The sequence below is a fragment of the Somniosus microcephalus genome, chromosome 1 (assembly GCF_052327205.1).
Source record: "Somniosus microcephalus isolate GS21.2 chromosome 1, FLI_Smic_1.0, whole genome shotgun sequence".
NCBI classification, from domain to species: domain Eukaryota; kingdom Metazoa; phylum Chordata; class Chondrichthyes; order Squaliformes; family Somniosidae; genus Somniosus; species Somniosus microcephalus.
The window spans coordinates 446,182,139-446,205,172 of NC_140987.1; the positions used below are offsets into that span (position 1 = coordinate 446,182,139).

At 47.5% G+C, this 23,034-nt stretch overlaps 1 protein-coding gene across 5 annotated transcripts in view; it reads right to left on the minus strand.

The window, feature by feature from the left end:
- aff2 (AF4/FMR2 family, member 2) overlaps positions 1 to 23,034 on the minus strand; it is a 648,034-nt gene that overhangs the window by 60,801 nt on the left and 564,199 nt on the right. The window lies entirely within an intron of this gene.

Genomic DNA, 23,034 nt, shown 5'->3' on the forward strand with positions numbered 1-23,034 from the left:
TTTTTGATTTTATTTTGTTGAATGAATTTGAAGAGTTTCAGGTAACACCAGCAAACAAACGTGAAGCACCATGGTGTTCTACCTCAAATTTTATTACGGCTTTAGTTGCTGTCTGGAAATTCAATATTTCACCTTAAAGGGCCATTTGATCTCTCCTCAGATCAAATCATTTGACTACTCTTATCGATACTGTTCCTTAAGTGCCAGGGACTATTCATTCTCCACTTCAATAACTGATGCTTTTTTTAACCAAAGCATTCCATAAGCTCGCCACCCGTTGTTATGTCGGTCGTCCGCAGAACGCGCACGGCGGGGGTGGGGGGGGGTAGTTTCTGCTCGTTTCCGTTAATTATACCAGCGCGATCCGGGCGGAATCATAGAAACCTAGAAGATAGGAGCAGGAGTAGGCCATTTGGCCCCTTGAGCCCGCTCCGCCATTTAATGAGATCATGGCTGATCATCCAAATTCAGTACCCTGTCCCTGCCTTCTCCCCATATCCCTTGATTCCTTTAGCCTTAAAAAATATATCTAACTCCTTCTTGAATATATTTAATGAATTGGCCTCCACTGCCTTCTGTGGTAGAGAATTCCACAGGTTCGCCACTCTCTGGGTGAAGAAATTCCTCCTCATCTCAGTCCTAAATGGCTTACCCCTTATCCTTAGACTGTGATCCCTGGTTCTGGACTCCCCGCCATCGGGAACATCCTTCCTGCATCTAGTCTGTCCAGTCCTGTTAGAATTTTATAAATTTCAATGAGATCCCCTCTCATTCTTCTAAACTCCAGCGAGTATAAGCCCAATCAACCCAATCTCTCCTCATACGTCATTCCTGCCATCCCAGGTATCAGCCTGGTGAATCTTCGCTGCACTCCCTCCATGGCAAGAACATCCCTCCTCAGATAAGGCAACCAAAACTGCACACAATACTCAAGGTGTGGTCTCACCAAGGCCCTGTACAACTGCAGCAAGACATCCTTGCTCCTGTACTCGAATCGGCTGGGCCAACGCAAAAGATCGGGGAAAATTTTAAACGTTAAGTGAGTTACGCCCAAGACCCAGTTGCGCTCGTGTTTTCCGCCATCTTTTAGGCTGGTTCAAGATTCGATGCGTCCTGGATCAGACCCCGCCCACAAAGCTGGCCACGCCCCCCCCAGGTCTAAATTGCGAGATTCCGCCGACTGCGCTGGTGCGGGAAGGCTCTTCCAATCGCGCTCATTTTCTTCGGCGCATTGACGCTAGTTAAAAGTTTTTTCATATATTTAATTTACTAAGAAACTGACTAGTGTTCACCAATGAAGCTATTCAATGGTTGGCTGTAGATTTTTACAGTAATATTCAATGATTTTAAATCAGGTTATTCACAGGTGGAGGACCAGACACCAAGGTTCCCTTTAAGCTGCGCGGACTCTCTGCCGGTCCCGCTTCTTCAATGTTAAGTGTCGCGCAGGCACAAAACTGTGAACTGAGATGTGCCGCCCCTTAAAGGAGCCGTGCACCCTAAGTAAAATAACAGGGAAGATTGCTGGACACCAATGTTCCCTTTAAGCCGCGCACAGCGCACCGGGGGCCCTGTGCAGCCGGTGAGCTTGCATTTCAATTGAAAAGACCGCGCATGCGCGAAGTTTTGGATGGGCCGCACTACCTGTTAAAGGGCCCGCACAGCTCAAAAAAACAATTTACAGTGAACATTGCTGGACGCCCTTATTAAAAATGCTTATTGTCAGTGATAAACCCATTTTCAGCTGTATTAGTAAAACTTCACTGGTTTGCCACTCTTAAATATATCAAGTAATGTTTTTAAATGTAAAAAAGAAAGAAACAATTCTGTTCTATTACGCCGACCGATTGCACTGGTTCATGGAAGGTTTCATCGTTGCTGGGTCAAAATCCTGGAACTCCCTCCCTAACAGCACTGTGAGAGCACCTTCACCACACGGACTGCAGCTGTTCAAGAAGGTGGCTCACCAACCACCTTCTCGAGGGGCAACTAGGGACGGGCAATAACGACGCCCGCGTCCCATAAACGAAGAAAAAAAATTAATTTGTAAAAATTTAACGTTTGCGGTTATGCAAATGAATTTTTAGCGGAAACTCGAAGCCTAACCTAAGCAGCGCAATTTCAAGCACATTCCCGCTTGGGCACAAGGCCGAAGCGCTACCTCCATCGTCCCCCTGCCCGTGCTGTGCAGCTCACTGAGGCTGGTGAAAGACTTCTCGAGCTACGTAACTCACAAGTGTTCAGTCTGCCCGCTTTGCGGATCGGCAACGGGCAACGTGGAATAACAGAGCGCGGTGAGATTCAGGCTCCGGCCTGTTAGGATCACTGATTAGGCCCGAGCCTTGTTAAATTCTCTCCCAGGTTTATTTTTTTTAGGATTTTATTCCGCCCAGTGTCAGTTGCTAGCCAGATGTGCAATGAACCCTGACTGTTACACTCTCTAGCCCAAAAATAAATGTTTCCTCTAAACAGTTTCAGTCACCATGAAGAGTTGCTGTTCCACCAGAAATCTAAACGGGTGATCCATAATGTCCATATTTTCTGTACAACCACTCCAGCACATCTATGCTGTTATTAAATGATCTTCAACACATCATTTACTATAATCTTGTGATAAATTGCCTTGAAGAATAATTTCAGCACTTTCAGAGATCATAATGTGCAATGACTTGCCTTAAAAATCATTAAAGTTCTTAATATATTAAATTATTGCTTTCATGCACTGTAATTGTGTAAAATCAACTGTTATGGCTATGCTATAATGTCATGATATTCCTCAGAGGGGCAGATTCATCAACTAAATCAAACGCATCGTCGTGAAATTACGACCAATTAAATTTAGTGAAACCAATTAAAGTGGTCGGAATTTATTTGATCGATTGCTCTAGTTTAAAACCATTCTAATTCACTTAAGACCTTTCTCCTTTCTTCGACCTGCTGGTGAGATGGATCCGATGATCACCCCACTCGGCGGAAACCAAACCTTGTGACAGAATCCGGAAGCAAAACATTTGTCAAAATGATCTCCTGGGTGCTGGGTGAAATCATTCACTGTCGGGTTTCTGAGGGTCTCCGGAATTAGCAAGCGTCTGTTTTGCTGCTGTGCCCTGTCAGCCTGCTCACTTTCGAGCACATTATGGCGGCTCCATATTCATGCATATAACTAAAAGAAAAGAATTTTAAAAAAACTTGGCTTTATATATCGTCTTTCACCACCTCAGGGTGTCCCAAAGCGTTTACAGATAATTAAGGGGGAAAAATTGGGTTGCTTTGCGCCTCCCTTTGGGGCGCTAACGGTGTACAGAGCCCCTAGCACCCGGGCACGCCGCCGCTGATGCCTCCCGCAAAATTCATCAGGAGGCTAGCGGTGGTGGTAGCCGATGGCGATCCACGGCACTGCAACTCCAGGTGATGAAGTCATATCCGTGCGCAGCACCCCGCTCGTGCCCCGGCCGCTAACTTCGCTCGCGCCCTCTGACCTACCGGCGGACGCTATGCCCGACAGGGTCAGGGCCAGGGTGACGTCTTTGCGGCCACGGCGGCGCAAATTAATGGGCAGGTGCCGGGCGGCCATTTTTTGGGGGGCTGCCTGCCAGCACCCGCCCCCTTCCGCTTCTTCATGCAGGGTGCCGGCCGCGATCGGTCAGCCCCGGCGCTCAAGCCCGGCTCTTTTCCCGACACCTCGCTCCCCGGTGGTCCAGCAGGGCCTTTAATCAGGGGAGGCATAACACAGTAATACGTGCTGACGGGTGTGGCACTGCGATATTGAATGGTCGCGCCCCAGGAAGGAGGGGGAGCACTTCCAGTAGCGCCCCACCTCCTGCTCGGGGCGCTACCACTCAATTTATGGCGCGGGGGCACTAACTTTTTCAGGGCGCTACTCGAAATAAGCACCCCAAAGAGGGAGCGACCACATTTTTCCCCCTAAGTGTTTCTGAAGTGAGGTCACTGAAGTATTGTAGAAAACACAGCAACCAGCAAGCTCCCACAAACAGTAATGAGTTAAGACTAGATGACCTGTTTTTTTAGTGATGATGGTTGAGGGATAAAGGCTGGTCAAAACACCAGGAAGAACTCCTCTGCTTTTCTTTGAAATAGTGGGTGACATGAATCATGTCATTCATGTGGAAATGACTTATAAAATAAAACTGGGTGGCCTGCTGGTGGCGCTGTCCAGGGAGAGCATAAATACTCGGGCATGGGCCCAGCTTGCTCAGGACATTCTTTAACAGGAACTAGTGAAGGACACAACTAGATCTCCATGTTGAAAAACAGTTGATTAAAGCTTTGTTTAATATTTAGACCAAGTGCCTAGTAGTTTTCTTACGTCAGCGGGCGTGGGACTTCTATGTCCACCTGAGAGAGCAGACGGGGCCTCAGTTTAACGTCTCATACAATCCTTAGACAGTTGTAGGATCTAAAATGAACCCCACTGCTGAGTAAAAGAATTCAGAATCCATTTTGATCCTATGACTAATTCACAAGATTGGTTATAATTTAACAAAGGTGTGTGTGAATTGTTCGACTGATACTGCCTTTGATGAGCTCGTAGAATCGAATTGTAGTTTTAATGCCTTAATGGGTGGCCTCCAACGCCTCTTTCTTGTGTAAACAGTTTGATGACAATTTCTACAAGTTGACAAAAGGGCTGGTTTTGACGTTGATAAAAAGAGGGCGGGGTGTAAAACAGGCGGCCCAATCCATTTCCCGCCACCTCCGAATGTTAAAATTAGTCCTCAATTTTGCTATGGTCTCAAACCTGCACCCTTTTAAGTCTTTGCTCCATAGGGTCATAGAGTTATACAGCACAGAAAGAGGCCATTCGGCCCATCGTGTCCGCGCCGGCCATCAAGCCCTGTCTATTCTAATCCCATTTTCCAGCACTTGGTCCGTAGCCTTGTATGCTATGGCTCATCTAAATGCTTCTTGAATGTTGTGAGGGTTCCTGCCTTGACCATCCTTTCAGGCAGTGAGTTCCAGATTCCAACCACACTCTGGGTGAAAAAGTTTTTCCTCAAATCGCCTCTAAACCTCCTGCCCCTTATCTTGAAACTATGCCCCCTGGTTATTGACCCCTCTACTAAGGGGAAATGTTCCTTTCTATCTACCCTATCTATGCCCCTCATAATTTTGTACACCTCAATCAGGTCCCCCCTCAGCCGTCTCTGCTCTAAGGAAAACAACCCCAGCTTGTCCAGTCTCTCTTCATAGCTGAAATGCTCCAGCCCAGGTAACATCCTGGTGAATCTCCTCTGCACCCTCTCCAATGCAATCACATCACAGAACCACAGAACCACAGAAACCCCACAGTGCAGATAGAGGCCATTTCGGCCCATCAAGCCTGCACCAACACATATCCCACCCGATCCCTGTAACCCCTACACCAACACATATCCCACCCTATCCCCGTAACCCCACGTATTTAATCCCCCTAACACTAAGGGTCAATTTATCATAGCCAATCAACCTAACCCGCACATCTTTGGACTGTGGGAGGAAACCGGAGCACCCGGAGGAAACCCACGCAAACACGGGGAGAATGTGCAAACTCCACACAGACAGTCACCCGATGCCGGATTCGAACCCGGGTCTCTGGCGCTGTGAGGCAACAGTGCTAACCACTATGCCTATAGTGTGGCGACCAGAACTGCACACAGTATTCCAGCTGTGGCCTAACTAGCGTTTTGTACAGCTCCATCATAACCTCCCTGCTCTTATATTCTGTGCCTCGGCTAATGAAGGCAAGTATCCCATATGCCTTTTTAACCACCTTATCTACCTGTCCTGCTGCCTTCAGGGATCTATGTACATGCACACCAAGGTCCCTCTGATCCTCTGTCCTTCCTAGGGTCCTACCATTCGTTGTGTATTCCCTTGCCTTGCCGTGTAGCATAACCCAGGACGAGGTGCCAGTCTTGGCTCAGTGGCACTAATGTTGAGATGCCCCAGCCCGAGCAGCGTGACTGGAAACTGTCAATACAACACAGGGCTCAAACTGGCGTGCAGGTCTGAAATGGGAGCCTTAGCTGAACCATCAAGCACAAGAGGTGTGAAGGGATTGCCTTCATCGCTGCGCTACCAGAATGCCTGCACAGAACATATGTATTCAGTCAAGGAACAGCTGTTTCTTAATTCTACCTGAGGACTGATGCGTGCAACTGCATTAAGTTGTATCTTTGTGGGAAGAGTTTTGAAAGGGAGATTATCGCGAAGACGAAAGAAAACCTTCCACGCGGCACTCAAGATCTATTAGTGCCTCTTCAAAAACGAGGACAGCGAAGAAACAGTGAGCTTGAAAAAAAAAATATACATTGTTTTCGACTAATTCTGTCGGCACAAAGAAGAGAGTGATGGTGCAACGTCCTGGGAGACCGACAAACAGAATCAGAGGTTGGGCTCGGTTGATTGACAAGCGCAATGCTGTAATGAGCAGGGCTGGGAATTGAATTCAAGGGTGAAGGGCAGGGTCGGAACCTCACACTAAAGACTGTTCCATGATATTTCTGAAACCCTATTTGAATGCAGCATCATTAAGCGAGCTGTATTTCTCGTGTCGCAAGCCCCAAATTCCCAGCAGCATCTGCTCCTTTTGGATCATTGGCTATCGTTAGTTTTATCCTTCTGTCACAGGAGCCCGCCGTTATGAACTCCCGTCTGAATTCCTTCTTTTCTTTTGTTGTGGTTGTTGAAGTACTCGCCTTACCGTGCGGCTGTTAACGGCTTGCAAGTTGGGTGAACACTGCCACCCTGTCCATCTCTAGATGGAGCTTTTCCAAAACTACGAGGATTAGGGTCAGAGAACTAATCTGCAGTATGTGATACTGGAATGGAAGGAAGTGATCCCATCAAAGGCTGTATTTCACTAGCTGTGTCTTGTAAGGCTAAAAATTACCACTGATGCTACGAGCAGAGAAACAATGGGGGGGAATATTAACCCCCAAAAACGGTGTGGGTTTAGTTCAGGTGGGAGGCTTAAAAGGAAAAAATTGAAACAGGAATCCAACCCGCCTCGAACCCGTCCACTTCTGGTCTTAATGACCAATCCACTTGCAGAAGGCGGGTTCGTCATTTAAATATTTTAATGATGAGGCGGTGCACCTTCTTTTTAATGGTGATTCTATTTCTAATTACAGTCAGCTGGGTTTCCCAGGCCTCGGTAAACCCGGCAGGTGAAAGGAGGTGAGCAGGGCTGAGTCCATGAGTTAAGTGCCTTTACAGCACTGCTTGTGGGCCAGGAGGAGCAGGAGTGTTTCCCCCGGCCCCACAAGCTACCCAGGAAACGCCCCCCCTCTCTATGCGTTCGTAAGACATTCCACTGTCTACTATTTTACAACAGGTATTAACATATTTCCGTTATAAAGCAGATAGAGGAACATCTATAGAAAGAAAGACTTGCATTTATATAGCGCCTTTCACGACCACCGGACGTCCCAAAGCGCTTTACAGTCAATGAAGTACTTTTTGAAGCGTAGTCACTGTTGTAATGTAGGAAACACAGCAGCCAATTTGCGCACAGCAAGCTCCCACAAACAACAATTTTGATAATGACCAGATAATCTGCTTTAGCGATGTTGGTTGAAGGATAAACATTGGCCAGGGCACCAGGGATAACTCCCCTGTTCTTCGTGGAAATAGCGCCATGGGATCTTTCAAGTACAACCTGAGAGGGCAGACAGGGCCTCAGTTTCTGAAAGATAGCACCTCTGACAGTACAGCACTTCCTCAGTACTGCACTGGAGTGTCAGCCAAGATTTGTGCACTCAAGTCCAAGGGTGGGACTTGAACCCACACAGCCTTCGGCCTCAGAGGCGAGGGGGCTACACACTGAGCCACTGGCTGACATCTGTGAGAAGAATAAGGCCCCAATTTTAAAGGGTCCACTACATGGCCGGTGGGTGGGAGCAGGAATTCGGTGGCAGGAGGCCGCAGCCCTTGGGGACGGTCCCTCGGGTGAGTGGCGAGGGGTGGGGGACTCTGCACGCAATCAGCGGGCGGCTCACGGCTACCTTGTGAGGCATGGTGGAGCGCTCCTGCTCCTTCTGGCTCACACGGAGACCTAAAATAATACGCCATCGGACCCCGGTCTGCACAGGAGGAGGCCATTTAACCCCTCGAGCCTCTCCTGCCATTCAATGAGGTCGTGGCTGATCTGTGACCTAACTCCATATACCTGCCTCTGCCCCGTATCCCTCAATAACATGGGCCACTCGCCCGATCAAATGGGCAGGTTAAAATCAGTACATGGCGGGAGGGTAGCGGGATCAGACAGGGTAAGTCGCTCCCTCATTTTAACTGTCCCCCACCCCCCTCTGCCCGGTTTCTGCTAGCCAGTGGGGTTGGGGGGAGTTAGAATTGCAGCCTATGTGTTCATATGGTAATAACATTACCAGTAATCTCTAGCCTATACATAGCACTCTTCTTTCTTTCAGTGAACGGAACCTTACTCAGATTGGCTTGGAACTTCACAAATATTGCTTCAAAACATCGTGTTATTGCCACGTGGAAAGGATGACAGCAATCTATTGCTAAATACACTCTGCTCTTAGCAATTCAAAGTTGTTTGTTATGCTAAAAACAATCTGAATTGTCCAATCAGTGGCTCCACTCACCCTCGAGTCAGAAGGTTGTGAATTCAAGTCCCTCTCCAGGGATTTGAGCACAAAAATCTAGGCTGACACTCCATTGCAGTACTGAGGGAGTGCTGCACTGTCGGAGGTGCCGTCTTTCACGATGAGACATTAAACCAAGGCCTTGTCTGCTCTCTCAGGGTGCACTATTTCAAAGAAGAGCAGGGGAGTTCTCCCCGGTGTCCTGGCCAATATTTATTCCTCAACCAACACCACAGAAACAGATTATCTGGCCATTATCGCATTGCTGTTTGTGGGAGCTTGCTGTGCGCAAATTGGCTGCTACTTATCCTACATTACAACAGTGACTACACTTCAAAAAGTACTTCATTGGATGTAAAGTGCTTTGGGAACGTCCAGTGGTCATGAAACGTGCCATACATTATAAGCCTTTCTTTTTTTATCATTTGAACCAAACAACATAAATAGCGCAGGACAGTGGGAACTTAGTGCAAAATAGATTGAATTATCAGATCATTTGAATGAAGAGTCTTTGAATTAGAACTAGACTGAACATCTTCAGCATTGAAATTGTCAGAAAATTACCCCCAGTGAAAAACACCCGTACAGTAACTGTGAATGCACCTTTAAAAGATCTTCATGATAGTCTGACTACTTGTATCCTTACAACTAGCCCTGGATCCCTAGGTTCTTCACTAATACGCAGTCACGTTCTCCTAGACTTGATTGAAAGTGGCTGAGCACAAGTGACAGGACCAAAGGTACCACGGCGACACAGACACTACAACCCCCATTTACGCCACCAATCACCATCATTCCGAGTGACTTAATGACTTGAGTTCCAATTAACTCCGTGGCCCACCAACATCCCTAATGCACTTGCAGTTTGTCACAAATTCCCAGTCGGAGGAGGCCAGCGCAAATAAAACTAGATAAGGTAGCAAGCTTAATATAAACGAAAAAGATGCAATTTATTGTCAACAGTCACGGCAATTTTAACACTTTGATTACTACTTTCATGTACAGTATATCTATTCATGTAATGATTGAATTTGTACAACTGGAACCATTTTTGGGCTGGCTTGCAGTGAACAGTGAGGTTGGTGCCTGTACCTGGTGCTATTCAGTCAATATAATGTTTTGCACAGTCATAAGAACATAAGAATTAGGAGCAGGAGTCTGCTCCGCCATTCAATAGGATCATGGCTGATCTTTGACCTCAACTCCTCTTTGACCTCAACTCCTCTTTCCCGTCCTATCTCCATATCCCTCGATTCCCTTAATATTCAAAAATCTATCGATCTCAGCCTTGAATCTACTCAACGACTCAGCATTCACAGCCCTCTGGGGTAGAGAATTTCAGAGATTCACCACCCAGTCTTAGTACTGCTAGCTGTTTGTCAGCTAGAAAGTTACATTTAAGTTTTCTTTAGCTCTTTTCATTCTGACAAGAAAAATCAACAACAATAAAAAAAACATTACAACCCGAGTGTCATAATAGGGCTGACATGCTTAAAAATTTTTAATATTTTTTATAATGGAAAATTCTGCCTCATTGTTTTCTGAAGCTGCCAGGGCACAGAAGTAAACATTCCCAATCTGTACCAGGCACTGCCTGCCGGTGTTCGCTCCGGACCTCCCGCGCAGCCGGCTCACCGACTTTTAAAGGGAGCATGGACGGAATTTTGAATGGGCCGCGAGGCCGATAAAAGGGGCCTCGTGAGCCCACCCCCCACCGAAAAAATATTACAGGGGAACATTGCTGCCTGCTGTCTGAATTATCCAACTGTACTGCTGGACGGTGCCCAATGCCACAGCAGAATGCCGAGAAGACGATTGGGGACGGAGTGTAGTGGTTATATGTTACTTGATGAGCGAATCCAGAAAGCTATGAGTAAAAGTGAAGCGTTCGGATTGTTGTTAAAAACCCAACTGGTTCACTAATGTCCTTCAGGGAAGGAAACCTGCCATCCTTAACCCGCTCTGGGCCTATATACGACTCCAGTCCCACAGTAACGTGGCTGACTCTGAACTGCCCTCTGAAGTGATCTAGCAAATAACTCAGTTGTATCAAGCGGTTCAAGAAGAAGGTCCACCGCCATCTTCTCGGAGCAACAAAGGATGAGCATTAAATGCCGGCCTTGCCAGCGAGGCCCACATCCTGAGAATTCATTTTTTTAATTCTTGTGAATTTATAATCCTTGTGATTTACCTCGAGATTCCAAATACAGGAAACTTTCGATTTACCGGCACCTAAATAACCGGAAATCTCGGTTAACCGGCAAAATTCAGGAGTAGGTTTTACTTCATATTCTACTTGCGTTCCTCCATCTGTTACTGTGCAAGGGTGTGGCTGCAGCTGTTGCTAAGCTACAGAGATGCTTGGAACTTGTGGACATTGTTCTGCAGTTGTTGCTAAGCAACAGGGTTTGTTGCTTTATACGGAGCTGTCAGCCCTCCATATCTTTTACTATAGCTTTCGGTTATCCGGAATTTTTGATGAACCGGCACTACGTCGGTCCCGTCCGTGCCGGATAAAAAAAAGTTTCCTGTAGAGGGTTCCAGAACATCAGTTTCCCTAAACCCTCCCTCCAACGTTGGGACACAACACGCCCTGCATGAGGTTTGGCTGGTATGAGTTACATCCAGTGCAAGGTCCTCACTCAGGTGGCTACATCCGGTCAGATAAGCCCCCGCTCCCTCTCAGGAAGCCCCTCCCACCCACATCATTGCCCCAGGTCTTTCTGGAAGAAACCAAACTGATTCCAGGCCGGGCTCAACAATTTTCAGCAAAGCAACTCTTCCAAAAAGGCATGTGCACTCGTGACATTCAAGCCACAACATTGAGGGGGAAGCTGGGGCGAATTTCCTCGCACCTTTTCCTGTTCTGTTGCTGTAACTTCACCCTAAGTGCAGCAGAAACCCGCAAGTTAGCAAGAGCAGGCGTTCCAGAGGAAGTCAGAAACGATCGCATTGTTTGATTTGGACAGGTTGGGTGATTGGGCAGAAGCATGGCAGATGCAATATAACGTGGATAAATGCGAGGTTATCCACTTTGGTGGCAAAAACAGGAAGGCAGATTATTATCTAAATGGCAATAGATTGGGAGAAGGGGAAGTGCAACGAGACCTGGGCGTCCTTGTGCACCAGTCGCTGAAGGTAAGCATGCAGGTGCAGCAGGCGGTTAAGAAGGCAAATGGTATGTTGGCCTTCGTAGCGAGAGGGTTTGAGCACAGGAACAAGGATGTCTTGCTGCAGTTGTACAGGGCCTTGGTGAGGCCACATCTTGAGTATTGTGTGCAGTTTTGGTCGCCTTATCTGAGGAAGGATATTCTTGCCATGGAAGGAGTTCAGCGAAGATTCACCAGACTGATGCCTGGGATGGCAGGAATGACGTATGAGGAGAGATTGGGTCGATTGGGCTTGTACTCGCTGGAGTTTAGAAGAATGAGAGGGGATCTCATCGAAACTTATAAAATTCTAACAGGACTAGACAGGCTAGATGCTGGAAGGATGTTCTTGATGGTCGGGGATTCCAGAACCAGGGGTCACAGTCTAAGGATAAGGGGTAAGCCATTTAGGACTGAGATGAGGAGGAATTTCTTCACCCAGAGAGTGGTGAACCTGTGGAATTCTCGGCCAAAGAAGGCAGTAGAGGCCAAGTCATTAAATATATTCAAGAAGGAGTTGGATATATTTCTTAAGGCTAAAGGGATCAAGGGATATGGAGAGAAGGCAGGGACAGGGTACTGAATTTGGATGATCAGCCATGATCTCATTGAATGGCGGAGCAGGCTCGAGGGGCCGAATGGCCTACTCCTGCTCCTATCTTCTATGTTTCTATGTTTGGACAGATGAAGCATCCATAAGATTTTGCTCACCTTTCCCTCTTACACTTTCAAACGTATCATAAACATTGAAAATGACAGGAAAATATATTTGAAGGCAGTCAAAAATTCCAAGTTCAGATCACACAAGCTTCAGAATTTCACAGTCCCCATCCACCACCACCCTCCTCCGCCTGGCTGAACTTGTTCTCACGTTGAACAACTTCTCCTTTGACTCCACTCATTTCCTCCAAATCAAAGGTGTTGCTATGGGAACCCGCATGGGTCCTAGCTATGCCTGTCTTTTTGTGGGATATGTGGAACATTTTTTGTTCCAGTCCTACTCAGGTCCGCTCCCTCACCTCTTTTTCTGGTACATTGATGACTGTATCGGTGCCGTTTCCTGCTCTCGCCCTGAACTAGATAATTTCATCCACTTTGCTTCCAATTTCCACCCTTCCCTCACTTTCACATGGTTCATCTTCGACTCTTCCCTTCCTCGACTTCTCCGTCTCCATCTCTGGGGATAGGTTATTGACAAACATTCACTACAAGCCCACTGACTCCCACAGCTACCTGGACTACACTTCCTCACACCCCGCTTCCTGTAAGGACTCTATTCCATTCTCTCAGTTTCTCCTTCTCCGCCGCATCTGCTCTGACGATGCCACCTTCCACACCAGTGCTTCCGACATGTCTTCCTTTTTCCATAACCGAGGATTCCCCTCTACCGTGATTGACACGGCCCTCGACCATGTCCGTTCTATCTCCCGCACTTCTGCCCTCACCCCTGCCCCTCCCTCCCGGAACCACGATAGGGTTCCCCTTATCCTCATCTTTCACCCACCAGCCTCTACATTCAATGGATCATCCTCCGCCATTTCCACCACCTCCAGCGTGATCCCACCACCAAACACATCTTCCCCTCACCTCCCCTTTCAGCATTCCAAAAGGACCGCTCCCTCCGCGACACCCTGGTCCACTCCTCTATCACCTCCAACACCACTTCCCCTTCGCCCGGCACCTTCCCGTGCAAGCGCAGGAGATGCAACACATGCCCTTATACCTCCCCCCTTCCCACAGTCCAGGGCCCCAAACACCCCTTCCAGGTGAAACAGCGATTTACTTGTACTTCTTGCAATTTAGTATACTGTATTCGCTGCTCACAATGTGGCATTCTCTGCATTGGGGAGACCAAACGCAGATTGGGTGACCGCTTTGCGGAACACCTCCGTTCAGTCTGTAAGGGGACCCCGAGCTTCCGGTCGCCTGTCACTTTAATTCACCGCCCCATTCCCACTCAGACCCCACCATCCTCGGCCTCTTGCATTGTTCCACGGAAGCTCAGCGTAAATTCGAGGAACAGCACCTCATCTTTCGATTAGGCACTCTACAGCCCTCTGGACTCTACATAGAGTTCAACAATTTCAGATCATAACCTCGGCCCCTATCATATTTATATTTTTTATCCACACTTTTTGTTTGGGCTTCTTTTCTTCCCTCCCACATGGCAGCTGTCTTTCATTCTGCCAGCGCAACTCACACTCCATCTAGAGCCATCCTTTGTTTCTTAACCTGTCCCATTACCATCTCCTTTTGTCTTGAATATCTCTTACCCTCTCCTGCCTTCTATCCTATCACAGACCTTCCATTTCGTTCTTTCATCCCCCTCCCCCATTTCCCAGCCCCTAAACTTGCTTAAAAATCTGTTCCATTTCCTGCTTTTTTCCAGTTCTGACGAAAGGTCACCGCCCTGAAACGTTAACTCTGTTTCTCTCTTCACAGATGCTGCCTGACCTGCTGAGTATCGCCAGCATTTTCTGTTTTTATTTCAGAATTTCACAGCTCAAAACATCATCTGAGCTGCTCGACGTGTGACTGCCTTGCATTTCTATAGCGCCTTTCACAACCTCAGGACAGCCCAAAGCGCTTTGCAGCTAATGGAGTATTTTCAAAGTTTAGTCATGGTTGTAATGTAGGAAATACAGCAGCCAATATGCGCACAGCAAGCTCCCACAAACAGCAATGTGATAACGACCAGATAATCTGTTTTAGTGACGTTGATTGAGGGATAAATATTGACCAGAACATCAGGGGTAACTCACCTGCTCTTCTGTGAAATAGTGCTATGGGGTCTTTTTCGTCCACATGAGAGAGTAGACAGGGCCTCGGCTTAACATTTCATCTGAAAGACAGCACCTATGACAGTGCAGCACTCCCTCAGCACTGCACTAGAGTGTCAGCCTAGTTTTGGTGTGCTCAAGTCTCTGGAGTGGGACTTGAGCCCACAACCTTCTGATTTGAGAGGCAAGAGTGCTGCCCACTGAGCCACGGCTGAAACACACGCTGCCAGTCATCCATTCTTCCATATTTATACAGCATCTGAATTAACTGAGGATCTAGTGCTTGGGTTTTGGTTTCACTTTCAAAAAGAACTCCAACTCTCTTCTCTAATGCTTGGTGGCTCGTGAAGCAGAGAGCTGGAGTACAACTGGTAACAGAGGTTTGCCTGGAATCTCTCCTATTCTGATTCATTGGGCTCGAATTTCCAAGCCCCGTGGAGGCGGGTTTGGAGGCTGGAGTGGGGGGAAAATTGCAGAATCGGGGGGCACGAACTCTTCCCGCCCCCAACCCGCCTCCATGCCCGTTTCCCAGGAGGCGGGTACCTGACCTGTGCTGGGAGCCGCCTCCCCGAGGCGGGAAGGGGATTAGTGCCAATTAACTGCCTGTTAACAGGTTGTTAATAGGCAGTTTTTGGCCTAATCCCTATTCTTAGCCCTGAAGTGTGGGCTGCCTGATGGCTCCAAACCATGCCAAGTTAGCGAGGCGGACCGTCGGGCTGAAGGGCTTGGAGGGTTCGAGATGTCCGGTGTTCAGGTGAGTGATGAGTGCATGAGTGCAGAGGTAAGTGTGTTTGGTGTGTGTAAAGTGTTTAAATAAGTTTTACTTACCTTTACTTAGTAATACAGGCTTCCTTCCTTCAAATGTAGGAAGTCACACAACACCAGGTTATAGTCAAACAGCTTTATTTGAAATCACAAGCTTTCGGAGCGCTGCTCCTTCGTCAGGTGAAGTGAAGAGAAGCATACAGGCACAGTGTATATATGCTGTGTCTATATGCTTCTCTTCACTTCACCTGACGAAGGAGCAGCGCTCCGAAAGCTTGTGATTTCAAATAAAGCTGTTGGACTATAACCTGGTGTTGTGTGACTTCCTACATGGCATCTCCACATCATTCCTTCCTTCAGGTCTCAGGAGTCCCTCATCTCACCGGCACAGAAAGCAGAATGGCCGCGAGCTGTCAAAAGTTGCAGCATTCTGCTTTCTGTTCTGGAGAGATTTCTAACTGAGTCTGTGGAGAAGGACTCAAGTTAGAAGACAGATTGTCAGTGTTTGACAGCTTCACAGAGCTGTCAAACATTGATATTTCATCTGTCAAAAGCTCTTGACAGATGAAATGTCAATCCCTGACATCACCTGTAACCGGGTGTCCCTTAATTGGCCTGCTGAGCCCGCTGGGCGGGCTCAACAAGGTCAATCAAGGGAAAATCGCGTGGGTTGGCCACAAGTCGATGGAGGCGGGACTACAACCCAAAAAGTGGGAGTCCCGCCTCCATCACGTCCCCATTGACAAAATCCAGCCCATTGACTCTGGGTAACTCTGGCTATTCTATATTAACATTATGAACACGTTAGTTACTGTTGCGTATATAATGACACAATCATTTTTTTTGAAATCCAATAAAGTTGTCATGTGTCGTGGTGGCCACTGAAAAATGTTAATGGTCCCAATTCAAAGGAAAGTTGTGGTTTGTTTGCTCTGATTTTGTTTTATCTGTTTGTTGCGGCAATTCTCTCCCTAAATTTTTTTTTTTGCCTACTTTGCCATCATATTCTGCTCAAAATTTCCAATCACTTATAATTAGTCTTTCTCTATTCTTCTACTTTTATTGTCCATATTTCATCTTCCAATACGGTTCTTATAAAAACGATCTGGACAATGTATATCGGTTTTAAATTTTACCTGGGTACATTGGTAATGGTACTGTGTGTCAGCCGTGACTCAGTGGGTAGCACTCTCACCTCCGAGTCAGAGGTTTGTGGGTTCATAAGAACATAAGAAATAGGAGCTGGAGCCGGCCATTCGGCCCTTCGAGCCTGCTCCGCCATTCAATAAGATCAGGGCTGATCTTCTAGATCAACTCCACTTTCCCGCCCGATCCCCATATCCCTTGATCCCCTGATCACCTAAGTGTCCCAAAATCTATCGATCTCTGTCTTGAATATACTCAACGACTGAGCCTCCACAGCCCTCTGGGGTAGAGAATTCTAAAGATTCACAACCCCATGAGTGAAGAAATTTCTCCTCATCTCAGTCCTAAATGGTCGACTCCTCATTATCAGACTGTGACCCCGAGTTCTAGACTCCCCAGCCAGGGGAAACATCCTCCCAGCATCTACCCTGTCAAGCCCTTTAAGAATTTTATTTATTTCAATCTCGCATTCTTCTAAATTCTAGGGAATATAGGCCCATTTTACTCAATCTCTCCTCATAGGACAATCCCTTCATCCCAGGAATCAGTCTAGAGAACCTTTGTTGCAATCCCTCTAAGGCAAGTATTCCCTTTCTTAGGTAAGGAGGCCAAAACTGTACATAGTACTCCAGGTGTGGTCTCACCAAGGCCCCATATAATTGCAGTAAGACTTACTGGGGGAAAACTTTGGTTGCTTTGTGCCTAAGAGGGCGCTAACGGGGCGCAAAGCAACTAGCACCCAGGCGCGGCGCTGCCAACACCTCCCGCGAAATTCAGCGGGAGGTTAGCGGCGACAGTAACCGTTAGCGCCCCATGGCGCTGCGTCACCGGCGATGATGTCATCGCCATGCACAGCGCCCCGGTCGCAATCTTCGGTAGCGCCCCCTGACTTACCGCCGGACGCTATGTCCAACAGCGTCAGGGGGGGCCTACCTGCGGCCGGGACAGCGCTAATGAAAGGCGAGGTGCCGGACGGCCATTTTTGTTGCTGGCCGCCTGCCAGCACCTGCCCCCGTTGCTGTCCCTGGCCTCCTCTTCAGCCCCTCCGCAGAGTGCCGGCAGCGCCCGGTGAGCCCGGCATTCCTCTTGAGTGCCAGGCTGTTTTGCCGGCACTCCGATCCCTGGTGGCCCAGCTGGGCCCCGGGTCGCGCTGCGCAAGGCCCCTCCCCTTTAAGAAGGGGAGGAAGGCCTGTAGTACCGTGGCACGTAGCACTGCGATCTTCCCTCGCAGCGCCCGAAAAGGGAGACGGGGTGCTTCCAGTAGCGCCCGGCCTCCTTCTTGGAGCGCTACCAATGAATTTCGGCTGCAGGGGCGCTCAAAGGGGGCACGACTCATTTTCTCCCCCATTTACTCTTATATTCTAATCCCTTTGTAATAAAGGTTAAATACCGTTTGCTTTCCTAATTCCCTAAGGGGTACCTGCACTTTGATTTTCAGTGATTCGTGTACAAGGACACCCAGGTCCCTCTGAATCCCAACATTTCCCAGTCTCTCACCTTTTAAAAAATATTCTGCTTTTCTATTTTTCCTGCCAAAATGGCTAACTTCACATTTCTCCATGTTATATTCCATCTGCCATGTTCTTGCCCACCTGTCTATATCCCTTTGCAGCCTCTTTGTGTCCTCCTCACAGCTTACATTCCCACCCAGCTTTGCCTCATCTGCAAACTTGGACATATTACACTCGGTCCCCTCATTCAAATCATTGATGTAGATTGTGAATAGCTGAGGCCCAAGCACTGATCATAAGAACATAAGAACATAAGAATTAGGAGCAGGAGTAGGCCATACGGCCCCTCGGGCCTGCTCCGCCATTCAATAGGATCATGGCTGATCCAAATCTAGACTCACGTCCACTTCCCTGCCCTCTCCCCGTAACCCCTAATTCCCTTATCTGCTAGGAAACTGTCTATCTCCATTTTAAATTTATTTAATGTTGCAGCTTCCGCAGCTCTCTGGGGTACCCCACTAGTTACAGCCTACCAACAGGAAAAATGATCCGTTTATCCCTACTCTCTGTTTTCTGTCCGTTAACCAATCTTCAATCCATTCTAATATATTACCCCCAAGCCCATGCGCCCTAATTTTGTGTAATAACCTCTTGTATGGCACCTTATTGAACACTTTTTGAAAATCCAACAACACTACATCCACTGGTTCCTCCATATCTACCCTGCTAGTTGCATCCTCACAAAACTCCAACAGTTTCCCCACACACACACGTTTGATTCTCAGCATGTTTGTTTTCTAAAGGAATCCAGTGCCTGGGGGGAAAAGAATATGGTTAAAATTTAATGAAGCATGTTTTAAGTTGCTGAGTTAACAAGTTCACGTTCAAGGGGCTGTTCAGATTTGCAAAGCCATAACATAAATCCTTCTCCTCCCAACAGAGTGGAAATTGAAAATTACATGAAAAATTATGTAATCCAAAATTCTCTTGCAACTTTATGTTATGTTGCATCTTTCCATTACTATTTTTTCCTAATAAGCGTAGGTTTTGATATACACATCAATATATTATTGGGGTGCATTCCGTGAGCCAAAGGCTCCCAGAAGGGGACCAGCACTTGCAGGGAGCGTATTTTGGGAAATTTCAAGCATGCATACAACCCTTCATTTTCCATCATTCAATGTACTAGACGGCAAATCACAAGCAATTTCCCAAGAAGCTGCAGTGCCCGATCACCAAATCACCCTTTATGAGCATTGAAACTATAACAACATAAGAAGATATGGATGAGGAGCAGGAGTAGGCCATATGGCCCCTTGAGCCTGCTGATCTTCGACCTCAACTCCACTTTCCCACCCAATCACCATAGCCCTTGATTCCCCTAGAGTCCAAAGATCTATCTAGCTCAGCCTTGAATATACTCAACTATTCAGCATCCACAGCCCTCTGGGGCAGAGAATTGCAAAGATTCACAACCCTCTGAGTGAAGAAATTCCTCCTCATCTCAGTTTTAATGGCCGACCCCTTACCCTGAGACTATGCCCCCTAGTTCTAGACTCTCCAGCCAGGGAAAAACAATCTCTCAGCATCTACCCTGTCAATCCCCTTCAGAATATTATATGTTTCAATGAGATCACCTCTCATTCTTCTAAACGCCAGAGAATTCAGGCCCACTCTATTCAATCTCTCCTCATAGAACAACCCTCTCATCCCAGGGATCAATCCAGTGAACCTTCGTTGCACCGCCTCCAAGGCAAGTATATCCTCCCTCAGATAAGAAGACCAAAACTGTGCACAGTACTCCAGGTGTGGCCTCAATTGTAGCAAGACTCCCTTACTCTTGTACTCTAATCCTTTTGCAAAATTTGCTATTTGCCTTTTGAACTGCTTGCTGTACCTGCATGCTAACTCGCTGGCTGCGATTTCACCGACTGAGGCAGGTCCAGGGCGGCCGCGGTCGGTGTCATGGTCCCAGCCCGCTGCCTCCTGCAGCCCGCACTCTTCAAGCGATTTTACGTTGCTTGGGTTTGTTAATCTCACCCTGCAAGGTTCCCGGACAACTAATAGGAAGTGGGTCCGATGACGTCATTTGATGATGCGTCATCAGCGGGTTTCCTTAAAGGGGCCATGTCCAAATTGATCTTGATAGTTGTGCTGTCAGTGTTCTACAGCATTGAGGTGCTGCAAACACTAACGAGCACTGCACAGAGGTACAGGGCTGCACCCAGGCTCTCCTAGGACGCCCACCATATGCTTATGGAGGGAGATACAGCACGCAGGGAGGTTCTCTACCCTTCCCATGGGCGGAAGACACCTCCCCAGGAGCTCAACACAGCCTGGCTGCACATTGCACAGGAGGGCACAAGCAGGGATGTCATCAGGAGAACAAGGCTGCAGTGGCGCAAGCCTTTCAATGGTCCCAGCAGACCACGAAACGTTACTGCAAAGCCACACTCAACCTTATCCTGCTGTGCCACTCATCACATCCACATCACTCTGCCTTTCCTACCCTACTCCTGCACATCCTTACTCACACCAACTTACCTTGCACCTCCACCCATTCCTCTCTATCTACATTATCACTTCCCCATCTCACTAGCCACCCCTCACACTCACCCTCAACCTACTGCAAGCATACCAACTAACAACACACAAGGGTAGGCACTTGGATGGTTTAGCCAATGTTCATGTGAAGTTTCTGTTAATGTGTTGGCATACAGTGAAATCTATATTTTCAACACTTTAACTTATTAGACAGATCTGTGCTCACCTTTGGAAGTGTTTTAGTGAGTTCCAGTGAATGTTGACACATAACTCCCCCCCCCCACAATTGTGATGAGTGTGAAAGGAATGGCTTGGACATTGTAGGGATGCTTTATGGTCCTGGTTTCAACCTGGCGCATCATGTGGCAGCCAAGGTGTACAGTGTCAAGTGAAGTAAATCTGGCCATGGTGAGGCCATCCCTGGCCTCCCGGGCAGCAGTGTGCTCAGGTGCTGATGCCCTGTGTCCTGTGCAGCATCAGGTGATTGTGGAGAAGGTTGTTATTGTTGTTGGTGATGTTGGTGTGCCTGGTGCTGCTGGTGTTGGGGCTGATCGTGGAGGGATTCAGCGGACCAAGGTGAGATTTTTTCAAGGGCACCGACGTTGCTGGAATAGATGGCAGCTGCAGTTGAGATGACAGAAGCGATCTGTCAATGTTGAGAGAGCTTGCTCCAAGGAGGAGAAAGTGGATAGAGAGTTTACTCCAAACACTTCCAAACTGTATAAAGCTGCAAAGTGTCTTCCAAGTCCTGAAGGCTCAAGCTTCTGACATTGGAAAGTGACCAGCTGTGAAATGGTAGCTTTCAGACCACTTTTGCAGCTGTCACCTATTCACAGCAATGGGGAGACATAGAGAACCCGCCCTACTTACCCGACGTGATCTCCGAACGACGTGAATCCCATTAAAAAAAGTGGTAAAATAGAAATAGGCTGGCAAAATAGTAGTTAACAAGCATTTAACAAGCATTTAACTGCCTTAAATGCCTCCCCTGCCGCTTGGTGTCGGATCTGTTCTGAAATCGCAGACCCGACACTTTGGAAACTTACATGGAGGCGGGTTCGCAGCGGGTTCCCAACCCACTGTCAATCATTTTGATTTTGACAGCGGACCCGCCTCCGAACCCACACACAGAACGCCGGCAAAATTGCGGCCAGAATCCGGTACGAGGATACCTCAATCTCTTTGAACACCATAGTTTTGCACCATTTAAAAAATATTTTGTTCTTCTATTCCCCCCCCCGCCCCCACCCACCCTCGGTGGCCAACTTTATAAAATTGTGGAAAATGGTTCCAGTCCATAGCACATAGCTGCCCTTACAATCGAGCGAGAATCACCCGTTTTACACTACGGCCAAAATTTTAAATAACCCCCATGGTATTCCTGACTTGGGAGTCCTTGACACTGACATAAGGCGCAAAAACATGCAAAAATTTCCCAGCCTACATTTACATTTTGACTAACACAATAAATCTCTTCCTTCCCCCACAAAACAAACCGAAAAAGACAGCTTGAGAATGGAAATCCAATGCTTCGCACACTGTTTTCTTAATATGCTGCTTTGTTTTGTTTTTACAAATCAACCCCAGACTAACTTGACTCAGTTGGTCGCACTAGGCCAGAAGGTCGTGGGTACAAGTCGTGCTGCAGGAGTTGAGACCGAGGGAGTGCTGCTTTGTCAGAGGTGCTATCATTCAGACAGGATATCAAACTGAGGCCCTCTCTGCTGTGGGTGCAAAAAAAAATCCCGTCGCACTATTTGAGAAAGAGCAAGAATCTCTTGCAATGCGCTGGCCAACCATTCTATCTCAACCAACGCCATCATTTATCTTATTTGGGACCTTGCTCTGTGCAAATTGGCTGCTGTCTTGGCCTGCATAACAAATGACCGTACCTCCAAAGTAATTAATTGGTTGGGACACGCTTTGGGACGATGTGATAAGCAGCATATAAATGCAAGTTCTTCCTTTCTTACTGCGCATGCAGTAGCAATTAAGCTTGTAATGATGGGATAAGGCGGGGAACCAGCTGAAGTGCCCTTGGATAGAGCCGGCATGGGGCTCGACGGGCCGAATGGCCTCCTTCTGTGCTGTAACCATTCTATGATTCTATACAGCGTTACCAACCATTTAACAATACCTTACAATACCAGGCGTTGGGATTGTCTGGTCCTTGCGCAAGTAGAATATCGGATCCCGCCGTGTATTTTCTCTTTATAAAGTGTATGTGTGTGTGACCTCCAGAAGGATGGTTTAGGCTTATGACTGTGAGATGATTCCCAATGTAATTGCAATGACTCCGCAAAGCCTACTTCACATGACAGTTGATTAAAACAAATGTTACAGAACATGAGCAAAGGACTCTGAGAGCAGACTTATCGAACACCGTTCCATTTGTGACACAGGCCTTGTAAGCAATGAGTGGAGAACAACGTCACTCACGGAGACAGTTTTCATCAAACAATGCTCCCTTGTTCCATTTGCGCAGGGCCCTGAAATTACACTAGCATGGAAAGGCACTTAACCCATTCGTCAGAAACTCCTCGGCCTCACAATTTTAGCAGAGGTGGTTAACCCCCTGTATTTCGAATGA